The following is a 21,150-nucleotide window of genomic DNA, read 5'->3' on the forward strand; positions in this document are numbered from 1 at the left end:
CTGTAGTCCCAGCTACTTGGGAGGCTGAGGCAGAAGAATTGCTTGAACCTGGGAGGTGGAGGTTGCAGAGAGCAGAGATCAGGCCACTGCACTCTAGCCTGGGTGACAAAAGGAGACTCCATATCAAATAATAATAATAGGCCAGGTGCAGTGGCTCACACCTGTAATCCCAGCACTTTGGGAGTCTGAGCTGGGTGGATCACAAGGTCAGGAGATCAAGACCATCCTGGCTAACATGGTTAAACTCCGTCTCTACTAAAAATACAAAAAAATTAGCCGGGCATGGTGGTGGGCGCCTGTAGTCCCAGCTACTCAGGAGGCTGAGGCAGGAGAATGGCGTGAACCCAGGAGGCAGAGCTTGCAGTGAGCCGAGATTGCGCCACTGCATTTCAGCCTGGGCAACACAGCAAGACTCCGTCTCAATAATAATAATAATAATGAAACATTTAACGACATGGAAGAATTGTAAATAAACTTAGCAACCACAGTGGTTAGAACTGGCAATGGAAGAGAATTCAATCAGTGAAAAGAAAGCTAAGCATGGGACTGTATTCTGTAATGCAAAAGAAAAGGACAAACATTAGCTGGGCATGGTAGCACGTGCCTGTGGTCCCAGCTACTTGGGAAGCTGAGGTGGAAGGATTGTTTGAGCCTGGGAGGCGGAGGTTGTGGTGAGCTGAGTTGTGTCACTGCACACCAGCCTGGGTGACAGAGCAAGAACCTGCCTCAAAAAAAGCAAAAAAAAAAAAAAAGGACAAAGAGGTCAAAACTATCAGAAACAAAGTCTAGATGTAGAAAGACAGGTGATAGAAATCTAGTTTTGAAGGAGAGAGGAAAAAAGAACAGAAGAAATATTTAAAGATATTAGAAAATATTTTTAAGTTGAAGCAAGACCTGCATTTGTAGATCAAAGCTCATCATATGTTAGCCAAAATTAATAAAAAACAGACCTAGATTTAGACATATTCTAGTGAAACCGTTAAATGTTGAAGGGGAATTTAACATTAATGTTAAAAAGCCAATACAAACAAAAAAATCATTTTATTTAAAAACACATAAATGGAAAAATGTGGTCTGTCCTTGATTAGGAAGAGATTTGATATTGCAAAGATGCTGATTTCCCTCAAACTAATTGATAAGGTTAATGTCATCCCTAGTAAAATGCCAGTGGCATTATTTTTAAAACTGTCTAAAACTGTTTCTGAAATTATTTTGGAGTAATAAAAGATATTGATGGGGAGACACTGAATACAGGGAAGGAACAAATGAGAATAAGGAAATACAGTTAGGTATAAACTATTTTGTAAGAAGAAGAAGAAAGATTGGATGGAGTTGAATGAGTTTTTAAAAGTGAAAACAACAAATAAGCAATTGACAATTGATAGGGAAAGACTAAAAATTTACATCAGGATTCCAGAGGACATGAGGAAATATGAGAAGGGCACAAACACCCTCAAACAGAAGGGATACTATTCCATCCACAGAGTCTGAAATCATCAAGAAACAGTGACATTAAAATAGTAATTATAATAGCTAATATATTGACCATTGTGTCGAGAGCTAGAGAAACGATGATTAACAAGACAAACACTCCAGGGTCTTTTGGAGCTTTGGGTCCAGGGGGAGGCAGAAAAAAGACAAGGAAACAAACACAATCATTGCAAATGATAAAAAGGTATGAAGGAAATAAACAGGTAATAAGAATAGTGGCGGGAAGTGGGAATGACACTACTGAGGAAAGATCAGAAGGGCTTCACTGAAGATATTTAAGCCAAGACCTAGGAGATGAGAGGTGGAATTAATCAAAAAGCAGGGAGGAGGGTCATTAGGTAGAGAGCCTGGTTGGAGGTGGAAACGTGCTGAGATCAGTGCAGTCAGGTGCATTGAGGTCTTTGAGGAGGGAGACAGAGGATAAGCCATGCAGGACCTTGGAAGCTACTATAAGGATTTTGGATTTTACCCCAGGTGCAACGAGAAGCCACTGGAGGCTTCTCATTGCACCTAGAAGCCACTGAGGCATGATACAACCTGATTTGCATTTTTAAAGATTCTGGGCCACTGTGTAGAAAATGGATTGGAGGGGCCAGAGGGGAGCAGGAACTGTCAGGAGGTTCTTCCAGAGTCTCAGTAAAGGGTGGCATTGGCCTAAACTAGGGTGGTCAGCATGGAGAAAAGAGCTATAGGCAGGGAAACCCTGGAGATCCAATCTGTGGGACTTGCCGACGGGTTGTTTAAGGAAGTGAGGGAAGACAGGATGATCCACACATTTCTGGCTTGCAACCTAGAAGTGGAAACTCCCCATTGGATACAAAGATGTGAATAGAGGGTGATGGGATATGAGCAAATAAAGTGGTGATAAGGCTTGTGGGGATGGGCCAGGCCTGCTGCCCTAGGAAATTAGGAGGCCTCATAGACTCTGAGTCGGGAGCCAAGTGAAAGCCACGTTGAGGAAGTTGTTCTACAACATGCGTGCTGGCTAAAATAGAAGGAGTCAATTGGGAAGCCAATAAATGAGGACCTGGGCTTCATTCAGGGCAGCAAGAATGGCAAGGAAGGAACTAGGAAATCATTTGAAGAAAAATTTGGCAGCATATTGGGCTGGGCATGGCAGCTTATGTCTGTAATCCCAGCACTTTGGGAAGCCAAGTGGGGTGGATCTTTTGAGCTCAGGAGTTCAAGACCAGCCTGGGCAACATGACGAAACCCCATCTCTACAAAAAAATTCAAAAATTAGGCCGGGCGTGGTGGCTCACGCCTGTAGTCTTAGCACTGGGAGGCCGAGGCAGGCGGATTGCCTGAGCTTAGAAGTTCAAGACAAGCCTGGGCAACACGGTGAAACCCTGTCTCTACTAAAATATAAAAAAAAATTAGCCAGTGTGGCAGTGTGCACCTATAGTCCCAGCTACTCGGGAGGCTGAGGCAGGAGAATTGCTTCAACCTGGGAAGTAGGGTTTGCAGTGAGCCGAGAGTGTGCCACTGCACTCTAGCCTGGGTGACAGAGCAAGACTTCATCTAAAAAAAAAAAATTAGCTGGGGTTGGTGGCGTGTACCTGTAGTCTCAGCTTCTTGGGAGGCTAAGGTGAGAGGACTACTTAAGCCCAGGAAGTGGAAGCTGCAGTAACCAGGGATTGCACCACTGTACTCTGGGTGGCAGAGTGAGACTGTCAAAAAAAAAAAAAAAAAAAAGCAGTATACAGAAGTAAAGAAGAGACAATCGAAGGTGACAATGGGAGAGGAATGGTGCCAATGTCTGAGGGCAGGTGGAGAAGGAGGCTGGTTCTGACAGTGCTTCAGGGTGATGACAGGGCTCCCAGATGGAAATGTCTGGCGGGCAACTGAAGTTACAGAACCGGAACTAAGATCTGAGGTCCAGGCTGGCTGGCAAATGGGCCACATCCTAGATAATTGAGGGTAATTCAATCTTTCACACACAGAATCAGAATCTTCTAAAAAATTAGAATACACACTTAAAATTCAAACTGCATTTGCTAGTCATACCACTCTACATAATTCATTTTTCTTTGAAAATTCTGAAGCTTCCTTGGGTTCTTGCGCTTCAGGGTCACCATCAGGAACATGAATTATGGTTGTATGAGACAACTTTATCTGAAACAGAACTACCATGGTTTGGGAGCAAATGTTCTCTTTGAGCCTCGGTGTAGGAAACAGACAGAGATGCTGATCTCCTGCATAGAAGGTTTCTACTCTCACACTTCTCAAAACTCACACAGATCACTATTTTTCAGTGTTAGCCCAGCTGACTTGCATTTTGTTTCCTGCTCTCGTTTCCACGTGTACCTTGTGAGCCATATGTTAGGCAGTTAATAATGTAGTTTCAGGAACAATACACCTGGCTTCCTCTGCTCACAGCACAGTGGAAACCTGGCTCCACCCATGTGGGAATCTCCCTGTTTTCTCCCCGGTTCGCTTCCCTTGCTGACAATCTCTTTCTCCCTCTCCTTGGCATCCGTTTCTCATCTTCCTACCCTTTCATGTTTTCTTCTCTTCCTGCTTCACTGGCTTCTTTCTTTCCCTTCTGGCTGGCATGTCTCCTTCTTCAAGCCGCCTGCTTCATCCATCTTCTCCCCTACAGAGCTCAGAGATTCAGAACAGCACTTGCTTGAATCTCATTGTCTAAGCAATGACTGCCCTCCCTGACTTCTGTCTGTTAAAAAATAAAAATAAAAATTCTTATCATTTGAGCTTCATGACTGCCTGAATTCTTGATACACTAAGATTTATTGTGTGTACACAATGGCGACCCCCAGGCTAAGCACTTTGAATGCGTATCATGAGTGTTCCAAGGAGAAGAATTTCAGGAAGCATCTCTTTGTTCTAATTGGAAAACATAATTTTTATAATTATTCAAGAAGGTCATACATGGAATCAAATGAATGCTGTGGCCAGATCCATGGCTGCGGTCCAAGGAGTCACTGTGAGGGCAGCGTGGCTTTTAGGGGGGAAGTTTGAACACTGTATTTCAGCTGTGAGTGGACATTATAGTGATCAGCAGTACTTACTGCCTGTGCACGGACCCTTTACTTCATTCTTCTACCTTTTCCTCCATCCCACTCCCAGCCCCTCACTCTAAAGAGTACACAGGAATGTAGAGTTGGTGAGAGTTGGGAGATTTGTTTGGGATAGGAAAGGTTGGCAGAAGAGGCCATCTTACAAGGTGCTTTCTAGCCAACCAGTTGAGTCGCCACATGGTGAAGTTAGTTTACAGTCTTTGTGTAGATGGATGGAATAACAAGACTTTGCAATGCTTCATTCCAACAATTCAGCCACTTTAATAACCAAACAAGATGTTAATATGTGATAAATGCAGGGCCAGTGGCTAACACTGTGGCCAAATCCCTGCCTGACCTCAGAATAACCAAGGCAAGCAGAGCCACAGGGGAGAAGTAACCCGGTCAGTCACCCAACTGTGTTCTTTCAGAGTTGAACACACAACACTGAACCTGGACCCATTGCTCCCTAAAATGATTTTCTGTGGCTCCAAATAATCATTCTGCTCCAGGTAGTTATGGCTCTTCCTCAAAGCTTCTGTGAAAATTACAAAAACAGACAAAGAAGAAAGAACTCTTTTAAATGGCAGCAAGGTCTAGGTGGGCCTTCTTTCTATTTATGGGTAAAACTCACTAATTATATTTTAATGGATTTTCTTCATGTTGAAATATGTACATTAAATGTGGAGGCTTTCATTGACATTAGAATTGCCTGAGTACCATGAGAGCATATCCTACCAATTCTGTTAGTTCATTTTAAAATGGACATTGTGTCGACATCACGTCAAGCAGCAAGTTTAACTGAGGCTAACAATGACGGATACAATTTTCAAAAAGTTAAAATACATGCATTGTGTTAAGGCATTGCCTCTTCTTTATCCCTATGGTCATTAGAGGCCGCAGCCAAAATCGGAAACTACTCTTCTTTTTTTAGATTAATAGACTTTATTTTTTAAAAGCTGTTTTACGTTTTCAGAAAAATGAGCAGATAACAGCATTTCCACATACCCCTGGTCCTCCTTCCAGTTTCCTCTATCATTAACATCTTATATTTGTGTGGTACATTTATGGCAATCAATGAACCAATATTGATACATTATCATTAACTCAAGACCATAGTTTACATCAAGGTTCACTCTTTGTGTTATACATTCTATGAGTTTTGACAAATGTTTAATGACATGCATCCACCATTGCAGTACCAGACAGGATAGTTTCACTGGCCTAAAAATCATCTGTACTCCACGTGTTCATCCCCTCTGTCTCCCCTCAGATCCTTGGAAACCACTGTCTTCTTCATGTCTCCATAGTCTTGCCAATGCCAGAGTTGGAATCACACAGTATGCAGCCTTTTTGGATTGGCTTCTTTCACAGTGCAGTATGCATTTAAGACCCCTCCATGTCTTTCTGTGGCTCAATAGCTTATTTTTGTTACTGAATGCTGTGCCATTGCATAGATGAACTCTAGTTGGTTTGTTCATTCATTTTCATTAAATACCGCTATGTGCTCTACATTTAACCAAGCTCTATGAGGATACCAAAAAATTCTACTACAGTTTTCTCCTCAAGGTTAGTCTAATTATGAAGACATGTATTAGGCAAAGTGATATAAAAGTATATTTTAATGCATTGAAGTATATGGTTAGTTCCAAACAAATGTGATCCAGGAAAGCAATGTTTTCAGGGGAACACGATCCTCTGAGATTAGACACATACTTTTTGTGTATATGTGTCCAGGGTCCAAGGCATTCATCACATTCTTAAGGGGATATAATATGCCCCCCACAAAATTAAGAACTACTGCAAAAATGAAGAGGAGTGCAAATGATCATCAGTTGCATTTGTAACTGGAGAAGAGCTCATGAAGGAGGTAAGGCTTGGTCTGAAAACAGAAGGGTGGTAGTAGGGCCTAGTTAGGTGGGCAGAGGAGCAGACAGCACCAGGAGAGGTGTGAAAGTGAGGCGGGGTGGTGAAATAGCCAGGAGGAACACATCTACTTTGAGTTAAGAAAGGGAGAAGACATAAGATTGGCTAGAAAAGGGAAGTCCTTCAAAGTCCAGGAGATGTTTACGCTGGGATCATAAAGCACAAAATGTCTTGTTCATCCCATATAGAAAGTGTCGGCCGGGTGCGGTGGCTCATGCCTGTAATCCCAGAACTTTGGGAGGTCAAGGTGGGTGGATCGCTTGAGGTCAGGAGCTTGAGACTAGCCTGGCCAACATGGTGAAACCCCATCTCTATTGAAAATACAAAAATTAGCCAGCATGGTGGTGCATGCTTATAATCCTAGCTACTCGGGAGCTGAGGTAGGAGAATTGCTTGAACCCGGGAGGCAGAGGTTGCAGTGAGCCAAGATCGGGCCACTGCACTCCAGCCTGGGTGACAGAGTGAGACTCCATCTTAAATAAACAGACCAAAAAAGAAAAAAAAAAAATAGAAAGTGTCTTGTGCCAACTGTTAGCAGACACACACACACACACGTGTATTATACACATACCCACATAAGCATTAAGATGCATTTTCTTTAAGAAATATAGCTTTCTCATTCTCTTTGCCACTTCTTTGTAGAAGAAATCCACTATAAAAGGACTTTGGATTAAAAAGTCAATATGAAACCATGAACTCTGATCAGGAAAGAGAAGACAGGAGACAGAGGTAAGAAGGAATGATTACTTTCTACTAAGTCAGATTGGTCTCAACACTTGGCTCTGAAAAGCTTGGCTTATTTTCACTCTGAATCATGAATGAGAAAATGCTCTGCAAACTGTAAAGCACTTTGTAAATGTTCTCATTATTATGCTATTCCATCTCATATGAAATATGTTTCCTTTTCCCCTCTGCTTTTTTAAATCAAATCCATCCCTAAATGCCTGGCTCAAAATGTAAGCTTTCTTTGACTATTTCGGCAGACTATGATCTTCTCATTCCCTAAAAGTCCATCAAATTTATAACAAGAGTCTTTCATTTGGCCCCAGTATCACAAACTACACAACCTGGTTTGTTTTTTCTGGGTGTCTATTTTGCCTTTTAGTACAAAGGTGTTCACTGTTGTTTGCCACTCATTAAAATGGTGTTTGGCACAGAGTAGGTGTTCAATAAATACTTTTTTTTTTAATGGAGTCTCGCTCTGTCATCCAGGCTAGAGTGCAGCGGTGGATCTTGGCTGACTGCAACCTCCACCTTCCAGCTTCAAGTGATTTTCCTGGCTTGGCCTCTTGAGTAGCTGGGACTACAAGAGTGCGCCACCATGTACAGCTACATTTTTTTGTACTTTTAGTAGAGACAGGGTTTCACTACGTTGGCCAGGCTGGTCTTGAACTCCTGACCTCAAGTGCTCTGCCCACCACAGCCTTCCCCAAAGTGCTGGGATTACAGGTGTGACCCACTGCACCTGGCCCAATAAATACTTTTTAAATTGTATTAGTGACACAGGATTTCTAGAGATATGTTTTGTAATATTTTTAGTTTATGCAATTCCCATAGTAGATAACCATTCAATTACATATCTAAAAACTGGTGACCTGGTCTGAACATTTTGTCTGTTTAGCCATGAATCAGGCAGGCTGCAGACAAACAGCCACACGACCCTTCTTCACACCAAGCATTCTTATCGCGCTTCTTTTCCTTTACCATCTTGCTTTGTTTCCTATTCATGTTCTCGTACCTGGGCCTCAAATGATACTCATGACTTTAAAAGTGCATTTTCCAGTATATCTCTTTTGGAGGAAAAGGGTGAAAGTATACCCTCCTCTCTTTCCTCATTCACCCTTTGTAGCAGGGTTGACTTGGAAGTCTAGGACCCAGGGAAGAGCAAACTCAGTCTCCTATGAGTGAAAACAAACAGGGAGTCTGATTTCTGTCCCTACCCACATCCCTGCAGATAAAGAGGATGGGCTATTTGTCCAACTGTGCCTCATGCAGTCCCTCAAGAATAGCCACCTGTGCTCTATATCTGTTTGTTTTGTTTTCATTGTCAATAAACTGTATCTAGATGCTGGGTGGAGTTCTACAGAAAAATTGGACTTAAAAGGCAAACCTCGGGGAGCTGCAGAGGGAATAAAGACAAGTAGGTAGGTGATAATGCAGGCCAGTAAACAAACCACCAAGCCGACCATGGGTGAAGCTGGCTGGCTCTCCTTGGAAGGGGTGGATATTGGAAGAATCTCTGTAAAGCCAGGAGTCCAGGTCTTAGCTTTGTGGTTTTGGTAACTCTGTTTTACTAGTTTACTCAAGAGTTGACAGGATCTGATGAGCTGATCTATTCCTACAAAACCCCAGACTGGCTTTATCTTTCCCAAATCAGAACATCAATATATTAATTTAGAATGAGAAGTACATCCTTTTAGGACAGGAATGTTCAGGTTCAGGGCACTTATGTGCATGATATGCACAAAACTGATAAATTAAAGTTTTAATGTGGAGATAACTTGCTAAACATGGAATCAGTCTTGAGGTGTGCTTTCTATGGGATACAGCATACCCTGGAACACACACAAGCTCTGCTCCACTTGGAAAAATATCTTCCCGCAGGAAAAGAATATTACAGTGTGGAGATGCACAAACACACTCTTCTTCACTTCTTTTTTCTGAATTTCACAAAGACTACCACCCATACTTTAAAATTATACCTAAAAATTTAATTCCAAAGTAAGTATGAGATCACTGCAAGAAATGAAAAAAAAAATTCCAAAGGTATATAAAGAAAAAGTTAATAATTTCATGTCTCTGCCACTGCCTCCATACCCAACTCCATGGTAACAGATGTGCGGGGCCTGGGGTATACAGCCCCCTGTACCTTTCACTAGGATTATACAAAGACATGCAGTATAGTTAGGGATTTTCACATTTCTTTTTATAAATATTACACAATACAACATACTCTGAAACTTACTCCTCTCACGAATACATCACAGACGCTTCCCCTTGGCCAATGGGTATAACTCAGACATTATTTTTGGCAGCTGCATCATATGTGATCATTTCCCAGCCTGCCTGTGGTTAGATGTGGCCATGTCACTGAGTTGTGGTCCATGGAGTGCAGAGGGAACCAGCACTCCATGCCTACGACTGGCCTCTAAAAATCTCCTGTGGGGGTATCCTCCATTCTCTCCTTCTATCTGCCAGCTGGAAGTGAAGGCCTCCAAGGCTCCCACTCACAGGTGGGGGAAGCCTGGGTCCCTGAATTACTATGTGGAAGGCCACTTGCTAAATCCCTATCCTGACTGTCGTCAGAATGAGAAATAAACTTTCATTGTGTTAGGCTGCTGTTAGCACTTATCTATCACTGCAACTTGTGTTACCTAACTGAGGCAACGGCTTCCACTTTATTAGTGTTTCTGGGTTCTTTTTTTGTGGATAATCAGATATAAAATCCAAAACCTAAGCCTGGGCACAGTGGCTCATGCCTGTAATCCCAGCACTTTGGGAGGCCAAGGCAGGAGGATGGCTTGGGCTCAGGAGTTCGAGACCAGCATGGGTAACATGGTGAAACCCCATCTCTACAAAAACATACAAAAATTAGCTGGGTGTGGTGGTGGGTGCCTGTAGTCCCAGCTACTCGGGAGGCTGAGTTGGCAGGAAGACTTGAGCCTGGGAGGCAGAGGTTGCAGTGAACCAAAATCGCACCACTGTACTCCAGCTTGGGTGACAGAGTGAGACTCTGTCTCAGAAAAATAAAAATAAAAATCCAAAACCTGTATCAGTCAATCATGAAGTCACTTATTACACATTCCTCTAATATCTATTAATTCATACAAATGTAATATGGAGTCCTAAGCCATCTGTCTTATCCATCTGAATGAATTCATAGGGGCAAGAAAAACATGGTCTACCATTCAAATTGTTGCTTATTACTATGTACATTCATTTAGTTTGATCACAATGCAAGCTTGATTTCTTTTCTCTAAGAGTTTAAGGAGCCATTTTTCTTTTTGACCACTGTCCTTTCATCAACTGTCCCTGACTAATCACTCAAACGATATAGGTTTTGTTGTTTTGACAGAAGTGAAAAAACTTTCTAAATAATTATTTCAGTTTTTCTTGCTTTAAAGGTAGAATAAAGGGTGAATAGACAACAGTTGGGACAGTGAAAGAAATGGGAATTTAAAAAAATTAGCAAGACTTGGATTGTTCTAGTTTTCAAAAATCATAATAAGCATTTAGTAGTAATAGTTGTAGTAGGAGGAGCAGCTTGAATGTTTCAACATGAAACCCAGAAGATCCTCATGGTCCCTACTTGCATTTTAAACTAACGCTCCCCCAGCTTTATGACTGAGGTGAATATTTAGTAAGCCTCAGATTGTGTTGCAGCAGTTTGGGGTAGAATGATTGCCACGTGGTCACAGGTATGTGTGATAAAGGGAAACTGTTGTATGTATAATGTATGGAGAGGAGGAAATAATGGAACATGGAAACAGATGACTTCGGTATTTTGTCCATGGGCCTAACTAATGATGTTGCTCAGATTCCACAGTTAGGGGTCAGTGTGAGTTGGTGATAGCATTGACCTAGGACTCCATGTACAGACCTAAAACACTCTAGAAGAAAATATGTTTATAGGCTGGGTGCAGTGACTCACGCCTATAATCTCAGCACTTTAGGAGGCCAAGGTGGGGAGATCACTTGAGGTCAGGAGTTCAAGACCAGCGTGGCCAACATGGCAAAACCCCATCTCTAGTAAAAATACAAAAATTAGCCAGGTGTGGTGGCAGGCACCTGTGGTCCCAGCTACTCGGGAGGCTGAGGCAGGAGAATCACTTGAACCCAGGAGACAGAAGTTGCAGGGAGCTGAGATTGTGCCACTGTACTCCAGCCTGGGCAACAGAGACTCCCACTCAAAAAAAAAAAAAAAAAATGCTTACGGGATACAGTGATTTGAGGTCATACTAAAAAGACCATCAGATCCTAGCTGTTGGATCAGATATTTATTTCACTAATAAAAAGATTAAAAGTCGGGTGAGATAGTTCACACCTGTAATCTCAGCACTTTGGGAGGCTGAGGTGGGAGGATTGCTTGAGCCCAGGAGTCCAAGACTAGCCTGGGCAACACAGAGAGACCATGTCTCTACAAAAAAAAATTTTAAACATAGCCAGCCATGGTGGTGCACGCCTGTTGTCCCAGCTACTTGGCGGGCTGAGGCAGGAGGATTGATTGAGCCTGGGAGGTTGAGGCTGTAGTTAATTGTGATTATGCCACTGCAACTGCACTCCAGCCTGAGCAACAGAGCAAGACCCTGTGGAGAAAGAGAGAGAGAGAAAGAGAGAGAGAGAGAGAGAGATTAAACGTATTAAAAGTACAAGCATTTTCTACAACTTCTCAAATTATTATTTAAAAAAGGCAAAAAGTGAATATGTATGTCTGGTGGGGGTGCTAAACAAGGTGAGAATGACACCCCATCACACTAAGGACCTCCATTTACCAGACTGGTGGGTGTCATCCGTACAGAATTGGAGAAAGGGTTATATCCTGCTTTTGCTAATGATTTATAAGGTGGGCACTTACACTCAAAATCTTATAGCCCTTATTTCCAGCCATTCTTCCATTTTACCTACTTGGACTCCTGCTCAAAAATATCCAGTGCTTCTCCATTGCTTTTGGAAATAGATGTAAATACTTCTGCTGGGCAGTAAAGGCCCTCCCCAGTCCAGGCCTGATCTATTTGTCTAAACATATTTTGTATTAACTGTTGTCTAACACCTGGCCCCAGTCCAGGGCAGGGCCATCCCTAGGGCACAGCCATTCCATGTGCCATGTCCATTTTTCATTCCCAGCCCTAAGCCTTTCCTCCTCTCCTCCACATATCCAATCCCAGTGGTGCCATGGGCAGAACTCAGTGTCTCCAAGTCCACCTCCACATAGCGGTCTGGCCCCCTCCAAAGTACAAGAGAATTGGTTGGTGGGTGGTCTGACGGGTGCAGTTGCATGGTGCCCCACATTCAGAAGGACCATGGGTCTGGCTCCTCTGTCTGGACTCAGATGCTGGTGCATTCTGGCCTTACTCATGTAACAAGTATTTATTGAACCTCAAGTAAGTGCCAGGTACTATTCTAGACACAGTATCAGTGAACAAAACAGACAATGACTTTGTGAAACTTACATTCTAATAGAAAGAATCAGACCATATAAAATGAATCAGACCACATAAAATGAACTTTAAAAATAAGTAAATAATAAATGATGTTAGAAGAGAATAAATGCTATGCAAATATAGCAGAATAAGATAAGGGCAGGGATTCTTATTCTAGAGTTCCAGACTCATAGTGGGTTCATGGATAGAATTCAAGGGATCTGTGAACTTGGATAGAAGGAAAAATGACACATTTGTTTTCATTAATCTTAAACCTTCAAACCTGACTGTAGGCAACCAACCTCAGAAGCCACAGCAATACCTACAACTTTGTTACCAATTGAAATCACAGATATTTTGTATCAGATCGACAATTGTTGCAGATTTCTTGAACTGTTGTTTACATTCATCACTACTTTGTAGCTATTTGGATCTGTGGTTAAATCTTGATATGCAATGTATCAGTAAAGAAACATACATTTAGTAACTGTTTCTCAAAATTGTATCAATAAAGAAATACACATTTAGTAACTGTATCTCAATATAATTAGCTTCTTTTGTAGTCTTATGTGTTTTTATTCAATGCATTTAAAAACATTATTCTGAGAGGGTAATCCCAGGCTTCACCAGACTGCAGAAGGAATCCACGAGAAAAAGACAAAAGGTTGAGAACACTAGGTAAGGAAAAATGGGGTGCAGTAGAGGACAGCATGGGTGGAGGGGCAAGTTGCAATATTAAATAGGGTGGTCAGGTTAGGTTTCATGCCTAATGCCCTTTGGACCCAAGTTTCTACTGCTTGCTCTCCTTGGCCATCCCAGTCATTGCCCTGGCTTTACACAACCATCAGACTCAGGAACCCGGTGGTGCCATCTTGTTAGTCACCACTCTCGAACTGCCCACCACCTTCCCCTCTCTGGCTATTCAACACAGGACTTAACATTCAGAAGTTTGTAATGAATGTAATAATGTCAATAGAGCACAAAGAAATTCAAGGATATTTTAAAAAATCTTACCTGTTGTTGTTGTGCCTTCTATTTAAACACCCAACTCAACCAGACAAACTAGCTCAAATCAGCCAGGCGGTCCAGGCAGTGTAAGTCTCCTAAAGAAAAGATAAGCAAAGCAAATCAGCAGCTTCTGAAAGTTGATGAAGTGTACCACCTAGGGCAAGTGGAATGCGAGCTGAAGATATTGGCATATTCCAAAAGAAATTCTTTAAAAATTCAAATTCATCTCATACATACATAAGAAAATCCTCAGAATTCTGACAAAAGATTCTTTGTTGTTTTTTTTTAACTTACACTTTGAGGTTGGTGAATTATTTTTAAAAGATCTATACACAGACTGTGATAAAACACTATAAGGAAATCACAAAACTAAATTCTTCCTTAAAATGACTAAGATGTTGTTAGCTGTAGGTAATGGGATCCTTGCTAAAGATGCCTTCGTAAAGACAGCTCTCCTCTCAATAAGGCTGGAGGTCAGTGGTTCCAAGGCCAGTTTACTTCCTCACCTGCAAGATGTCACTAATTGATCCCACCCAAAGCATCCCATCCTACTATGTTATGGCTGAAGAAGAGGGAAAGGAAATGGACCACCTCTTCCCATGGAACACACCTTTATGAGAAAGGAGACACTTTCTCAGAAGTCTCCAAGTTTTACCTTTTATCTCATTGGGCCACATGACCACCACTGGAACCATGACTGATTTGCTGCAACTGACTTAGACCAATCATAATTTACTTTCCTGGGCAGGTACATTACTGCCTAAATAAAATCAGAGTTCTACAACTGAGGAAGAAGGCACCAGAGCTAGGGAGCAGACAACCACATGTGTCTTCCACATAGAGTGAAAAAAAGCTTCTGGATTATATGGAAAAAAAGAAAAGAAAAGAAAAAAGAACCCTAGGCTTAAAAAATAAAATTAAGCTTTGAAGTTATTTGAAGTAAAAGGTCTATCTGTGAAACTTTTCACTAAAATAATAACAGGTAATCCCAAAACTAAATTCTTCCTTGCATTCTATCACTTAATTATTATATTCCCAGAACTGTTCAAAGCTGTCTAGAAGTATTCCCTTTCTCATGGATTCAGTACACATTTATTATCTCCTTCATATCTGACACTATGGTGTTTTGTTGCCTTGTATAGTTTATCTTCCCCTCCCTTCACATGAATAATTTCTACTGAAGAGGCAGACATTATTATCCCACTGTATAGATGAGAAAACTGAGGTGCAGAGAAATGAAATCATTTCCCTATCATCACCCAGTTAAAAGTGATGGACCTAATTTTCCTGATGGTCAGCCCCTCTTTCACTGTTCCCATAGAGGGAAAGGTGAGACATTTAAAAAACAAAACAAAAACCTGTAATACTAGATAGGAAAAAATGAATGCAGCACAAACAGACCTAAAATATGCTTTGGGGAGAATAAAGGAGACATTACCTCTGGGGATGTGGGTTGGGGAATAGGAAGGGCTTCATGAAGGAAATAGCATGTGAACTAGGTCTTAAAGGATGGGGAAGACGTGGCGTTCAGGACACTCTGGGCAGAGAGGCTGGCGTGTACAAAGACAAAGATGTGCAGCTATTGTTTAGGGTGCATGAGAGGCAAGAGTGGGAAATGAGATTGGGAAGGGAATTTTGGGCAGATCATGATGGGATTTAGGTGATGAAGGTTATGAAGGTTATTGTACAGGTGATACGGTGACTCTGAACATCTCTGAGCAATGGTATGCAGTGCGCAGGAAGACACTGTTGTCAACAATGAGTTATGTAGTTAAGGAGGGACGGACTGGGTCAGGGCACTGTTAGAAAATACTTTTAGTAGCCCAGGAGGGAGGTGGGGATAGGCTGAGATCGGGTTACACTTAGTAGAAATAGAAAGAAGGAGTAGCCTATAATCCCAGGAGGCAGAGGCAGGTGGCAGATCCACAAGGTCAGGAGATGAGACCATCCTGGCTAACCCGAGGTGAAACCCCGTCTCTACTAAAAATGCAGGCGAGAGTGATGAGCGCCTGTAGTCCCAGCTACTCTAGAAACTAAAAACAAGAGGCGCTGGCATAAACCCAGGAGGCCAGGCTTGCAGTGAGGCTGAGATCAGCCACTGCACTCTGGCCCTGGAGGCAGCAGAAGCGAGACTCAGGAGTCTCAAAAAAAAAAAAAAAGAAATGAAAAGAGAGTGGGAAGAGAATGGCAAGCTCTCTATGCTCACTGCTGCTCTTTCCTGCTTCCCACCACCTACGTAGGTCCTGGCAGTTGACCTGCAATGGCTGGAGCTGAAGGACTAGGAGGTGGTTATTGTTTATCAGAAGCAGGTTTGGGAGGAGATGAGTTCCATTTGGTAGAGGTGTCCAGAAAGCAGGTGGAAATGTGGGACAAGGCTAGGGGACTATGTCAGTTGGAAATGCCAACCTCAGAGATCCTAGAATGGAAAGGCTTGCCAAAGAGAGAACACAGAAGAGACAAGAAAGGCTTGGATTCAGTCCATCAAGAAAGAGGGTGAAGGGAGAAGGACATGGCCCCTAAATGATCAGGTCTCTCTCTTCTTAGTTCCCTCCTTTAGCCCCGTAGCCTCTCCCTCCACACCAGCAGTTATGGAACTGCTTTGTGTAAATGTATCCCCTAGGGAGTAAATTCAAAATACAGATTGCTGGGTGCCATCCCCAGAGATTCCTGAGTCAGTGGGTTTGGGGTTCTGCCTGAGGAGTCTGCGTCCTTAGAAGGCCCCTTCGATGCAGGCAGCCCAAGGACCACACTTCGAGAAGTGCTGCCATGTAACCTCTCCCTGTGTGATCTCACCTCCTTCTGTGGATGAGCCACCCATTATATACTTACTGATGACTCAAAACAATCTCTATCTCCCATTAAAAACCCTTGGCTGAGCTCCAGTCCTGTACACCCACCTGGCAACTGAGTATCCCTATCTGAATATCTCATCGGTACTTTAGACTCAACATGTTCAAAATTGAATTCATTTTTCCCCACACCTGGTGCATTCAGAATACAGTACAAGTTCTTCAGCTTGACATACAATCTCCAGCGTCATTCTCGACCACTGTCTCGGCCTTGCTTTGCATGTTTAGTAATATTATAATTTCTTACAGATCCTGGACACTCATACCTATCCTATATGCTGTCCCCTGCTAGAACTCACAGTGCCGTACACAGACGTGCCACCTCCCCTGCCCCAAACACACTCCTTGCCATTTGTCCATCTGTACTATCTTTTGACCATGTGCATCCTTTTTACTGCTGCACTCATTACATTGTATTATGCTCCTTGCTTGGTGGTTTTTCTTTGAACTTGAGCTCCTTGAAAGCCAGGGCTATGGCTTTTATCTCTTAGAGGAATTCCAGTCTGCTATATAGAATCCAAAGGCTAGTAAGCCAGTAGCTGAACATTTGGTGAATTGACTTTCCTTGGGAAGAGAAAGAAAGAAAGAAAGAAAGGAAGAAAGGAAAGAAAGAAAGAAAGAAAGAAAAGAAAGAAAGAAAGAAAGAAAGAAAGAAAGAAGGAAGGAAGGAAGGAAGGAAGGAAGAAGGAAGAAGGAAGGGAGGTGGGAAGAAAGAAAGAAAGAAAAAGAAAGAAAGAAAGAAAGAAAGAAAGAAAGAAAGAAAGAAAGAAAGAAAGAAAGAAAGAAAGAAAGAAAGAAAGAAAGAAAGAAAGAGGCGGAAGGAAGGAGGGAAGGAAGGGAGAAGGAAGGAAAGACAAGGCAAGGGAGGCCAGAAATATTGGGGAAAAAATCCAAAAACCTAAACAAGCATGTGAAGGGAGGAAGGACTAGGAATATTGAAAACAAACAAAAATCAAACAAAACATGTATGATGGTATGGGGAAGGGACTGCTGGCAGAGCAGGTGACACAGCGCCTGAACTCATGTTTAAGCTTAGAGACTGGCAGAGGGAGAACTATAGGGGCCTGTACCTGGTTTTGGCATCCAAGAAGCCACTGGCAACCTCAGAGCAAAGAGTGAGTCCTAACTGCCCTCTGCCAGGACGGTCAAGCCCCTCCAGGGGTTGCCACATAGGAGCAAGCTCTTTCATGTCAGTGGGAGGAAACCTTACAACTGAAACTTCACACTGCACAGAAATGCACATGTCCACTGATTCATGACTGAGGTAGGCTTAACTTGGCTTAACAGGACCTGTAGGCTTTTAAAAGAGCTCTCCTTGGTCTACCTTTACTTCTACCTCCACCCCCAAGCTGCTTTCTGCACCATTTCTACCTAGTCTGTCCAAGTTCAGCCTGGACTGCAGGTCAGGGAAACCAAGCTATTACCTTCCTCCCATCATCAGAGAAATTTATCTGCAGGGTTGGGTTGCTTCTCTGAACTGCTTCTCATGTGCAAATCCATCCTAATCTGCCATTCCCGCAGCCTCCAACAAAATCGCCCTACCTTCTGTGCATCTACATTACAGCTTCTTTTCATTCATGGGCTGATTGCACTTTTTTTTTTTTTTTTTTTTTTTTTTTTGCCATAATTCCTTTCTGCTGAATGCTCTTACAGCATCAGGAAAACAGCAGGAAAACCTGCACCCCTGTTCAGGTGTCTGATCATTTTCCTTCGAGGAGCAGAAGCAGAAAATGAATGATGTTTCCCTATTCCCCTGATTTTGCCAGTGTAATTTCTCCAAGACTGCCGTTTCCACAATCAGATTCCCTTCACTCTGCCAAGCCTCGCTCTCCCCTTTGCCCTTAAAGCCACAGCTCTATTGTTCCTCATTTGAATGCAATGTCTACTCTTTTAAATTCTCTGTGAGTGTGATGTCTTGTCACTGAAGCTTTCAGTTAAAGAGTTTTGTTATTAAATACTACTGTGTTACATATTGTATCATTGAAACCGATCAAAGGCTTAAAGCAGAAAGACAAGATAATTTCTTAAGAATAATCCAAACAAAAATAGGTCTCTACTATGACTTGTTAAGAAACAGAATTAAAAGAAAAAGAGAGGAAGAAGAAACAAAGAATGTGTGGAAAAGATAGAAAGATACAAAGAAAAAGAAAATTAGACACACAGTCAGAAAGAGAAGAAAATAGAGATAGAGTAAGAGACCAAAAGAGAGGTGTGATATCAAAAGACAGAACTTGAGATAGTGACCTACCTCCCCCAGGCACATCCTTGAGAGATAAACCACAGGCTCGGACATGGAAAATAAGGAGCTGTCAGGAAAATAAAAGCAACATACACCAAGTGAGAATAAGATACGAGCCACACAGACATCATGCTAAGAATACCCTGAGAGTAATAGAGACATACACACCCAAATGCATACACCAAAACAAGGGTTATCTCTATCCTGTGGCCTTGAAGATATTGTTATGTTGTGCAGCTTCACAACTATAGGCATACATGATAAAAAAAAAAAAAAAAAAAAAAAAAAAAAAAGACCCTTCGTTCCATGTCCTGTAAGTAAAATGAACTTGAAAGGAGGTCAAAGCTCCCCCATGTTCACTCTACCAACTCCCAAGAAAGATATGACTTACACCATTTTGTAGAAAGGCAAATTAAGGAGAGGTAACGGTATAGATGGTTACTAAATCCTTTCCAATTTTCTCGCCTTTATTATTGTTCTTCAACGCACCCTGAAGTTAAACGGTATTTTGGCAACATAGAGTTCCATGTACTTTAAAAAAAAAAAAAAAAAGTGATTTTTTAAATGATTGATTAAACTCCTTAGAACACTGACTGCTAATGTGTTTATTAAATAAATAAAATACAATGCACACTATCTGTAGCCAAATGGGACAGCTCCCAGAACCCTCTCATTGTCTCAGGCCCATGACTGGCAATGCCCTCTCTGCTTGGAGTACTCTCTGGTTCTCTTTTCTGGTACCTCCCTAACCCTCCCCATCCTTCTACTATCTCCACCCATAAAACAGGACACATATTCAGGTGGAATTTAAGAAACCTGTATTTCCCTCCAAACTAGTTTCACCAAAGTCACTAATGCAATTCTTCTTGCTAAATCCAATGGATGCCTTTCTGCACCCCCCATCCCCGCTTTTTTTTTTTTTTTTTTTTTTTTTGAGGTGGAATTTAGCTCTTGTTGCCCAGGCTAGAGTGCAATGGTACTATCTTGGCTCACTGCAACCTCTGCCTCCTGGGTTCAAGTGATTCTCCTATCTCAGCCTCCCAAGTAGCTGGGATTACAGGCACCTGCCACCACGTCCAGATAATTTTTTGTGTTTTCAGTAGAAACGGAGTTTCATCATGTTGGCCAGGTTGGTCTCAAACTCTTGACCTCAGGTGATCTGCCTGCCTCGGCCTCCCAAAGTGCTGGGATTACAGGCGTGAGCCACAGCACCCAGTTGCCTTTCTGCTTTTATCTGATGTGGGCCTCTCAGTATCACGCAGCACTGTTGGCCTCGCTGGGATGTTGAGGAATCCCGCTGTCCCGGCTGTCCTCCAACTTCTCTGCCCTCTCGTCCATGGGGAGCTCTTTTTCCTCTTCCCATGCCTCAAATACTGGTACCCTCCAGGCTCTGTCGCAGATCCTCTCTCCTCCCAGCTCCCATGCTCTCCTTCGGTGACATTTCACTGTTAGGTTTATACCTTGCTGCCACTTGATTGCAGTCCCCAGAGGGAAAGGAGACAATTAGTATACTCAGTCTGCCAATTCATGAAAGAAAATCTAAGCTCATTTCAAGAATATTTTTCCATTATATCATACCAACTACGCTAGCTCAATTGAATGCATGTTTTGCGTCTCATGGATACAGCTTCAGTCATGGCGGCCTGAAAAGAAGGTAGGCCTCTATCCTTTTGGCTCCATCTTGTTCCCCTTTCATGGGACTCTATTTCCTTGCCCAAGATGGTTCCCTTTTTATGGGGAGGAGACTACCTGTAAAATGTTTTCAGTTGACACAAGTGATACTCATTTTAAGATTGCCTAGAATCACTCACTGCTAGACAGCAGCTGGGATGGACTTAGAGGGCATGAACACTGGTCAGTGCTGAGTTCAGGGGCAGTCCTGTAAAGCAGGGACCTTGCTCCAAGACGCTGCCAATCCAGTTATGAACACAGGGTACCTACACAGAAGACAAGAGTCAGCCATCTAGGGTAGGGGTATGCTGTGGACAACAGAGCGTGAGCAACAGGCAGGAAATGTTCTGTGAGCCTAAGGAAAGATGAGACAAAAGTCAGCGTGGCTGCTCACAGGGAGGAGTTAGAATAATAATAACTTTTATTGAATCCCTACTATATGTCTGCCCTCTATACAAAACTCTCTCTGTAATCTAACCCAGCCTCAGGGGCTGTGAAGAGGACAATATGAAATGCCTTTTATCAAGTTCTTAGTGTTGTGCTGGACACAACGGGGCATACAACAAATTGCAGTTATCATCCATTCAACAAATATGTGTGCAGTACTCACCATGCATTAGGCAATGCACAGTTACTGGACATACACTACAAAGCAAGAAAAACATGGTTTCTGTCCTTACTGAGCTTACAGTCTAGAGATGCCTTGTCCAAAATGGTAGCCACTAACCATCCATCATTATTAAAATTAAAAATTCATTTCCTCAGTCATACTAGCCACATTTCATGGGCTCCACAGACATAAGTGGCTA

General features: G+C 42.4%; 1 long non-coding RNA gene across 2 annotated transcripts; it reads right to left on the minus strand.

Moving 5' to 3' along the window:
- Positions 1–3,195: 3,195 nt before the first annotated feature.
- Positions 3,196–19,593, minus strand: LOC103883285. 2 transcript variants are annotated; one of them, XR_002521201.2, is made up of 3 exons: positions 18,680–19,593; positions 13,589–13,677; positions 3,196–5,046 (listed from the first exon to the last, which is right to left on the minus strand). It is a non-coding gene; the product is annotated as an uncharacterized LOC103883285 (long non-coding RNA). The 2 variants fall into 2 exon arrangements; XR_002521200.2 differs by lacking the exon at positions 3,196–5,046 and adding an exon at positions 11,700–11,740.
- Between the last annotated feature and the right edge of the window lie 1,557 nt (positions 19,594–21,150).

Source organism: Papio anubis, chromosome 4, assembly GCF_008728515.1.
Source record: "Papio anubis isolate 15944 chromosome 4, Panubis1.0, whole genome shotgun sequence".
Lineage (NCBI taxonomy): Eukaryota > Metazoa > Chordata > Mammalia > Primates > Cercopithecidae > Papio > Papio anubis.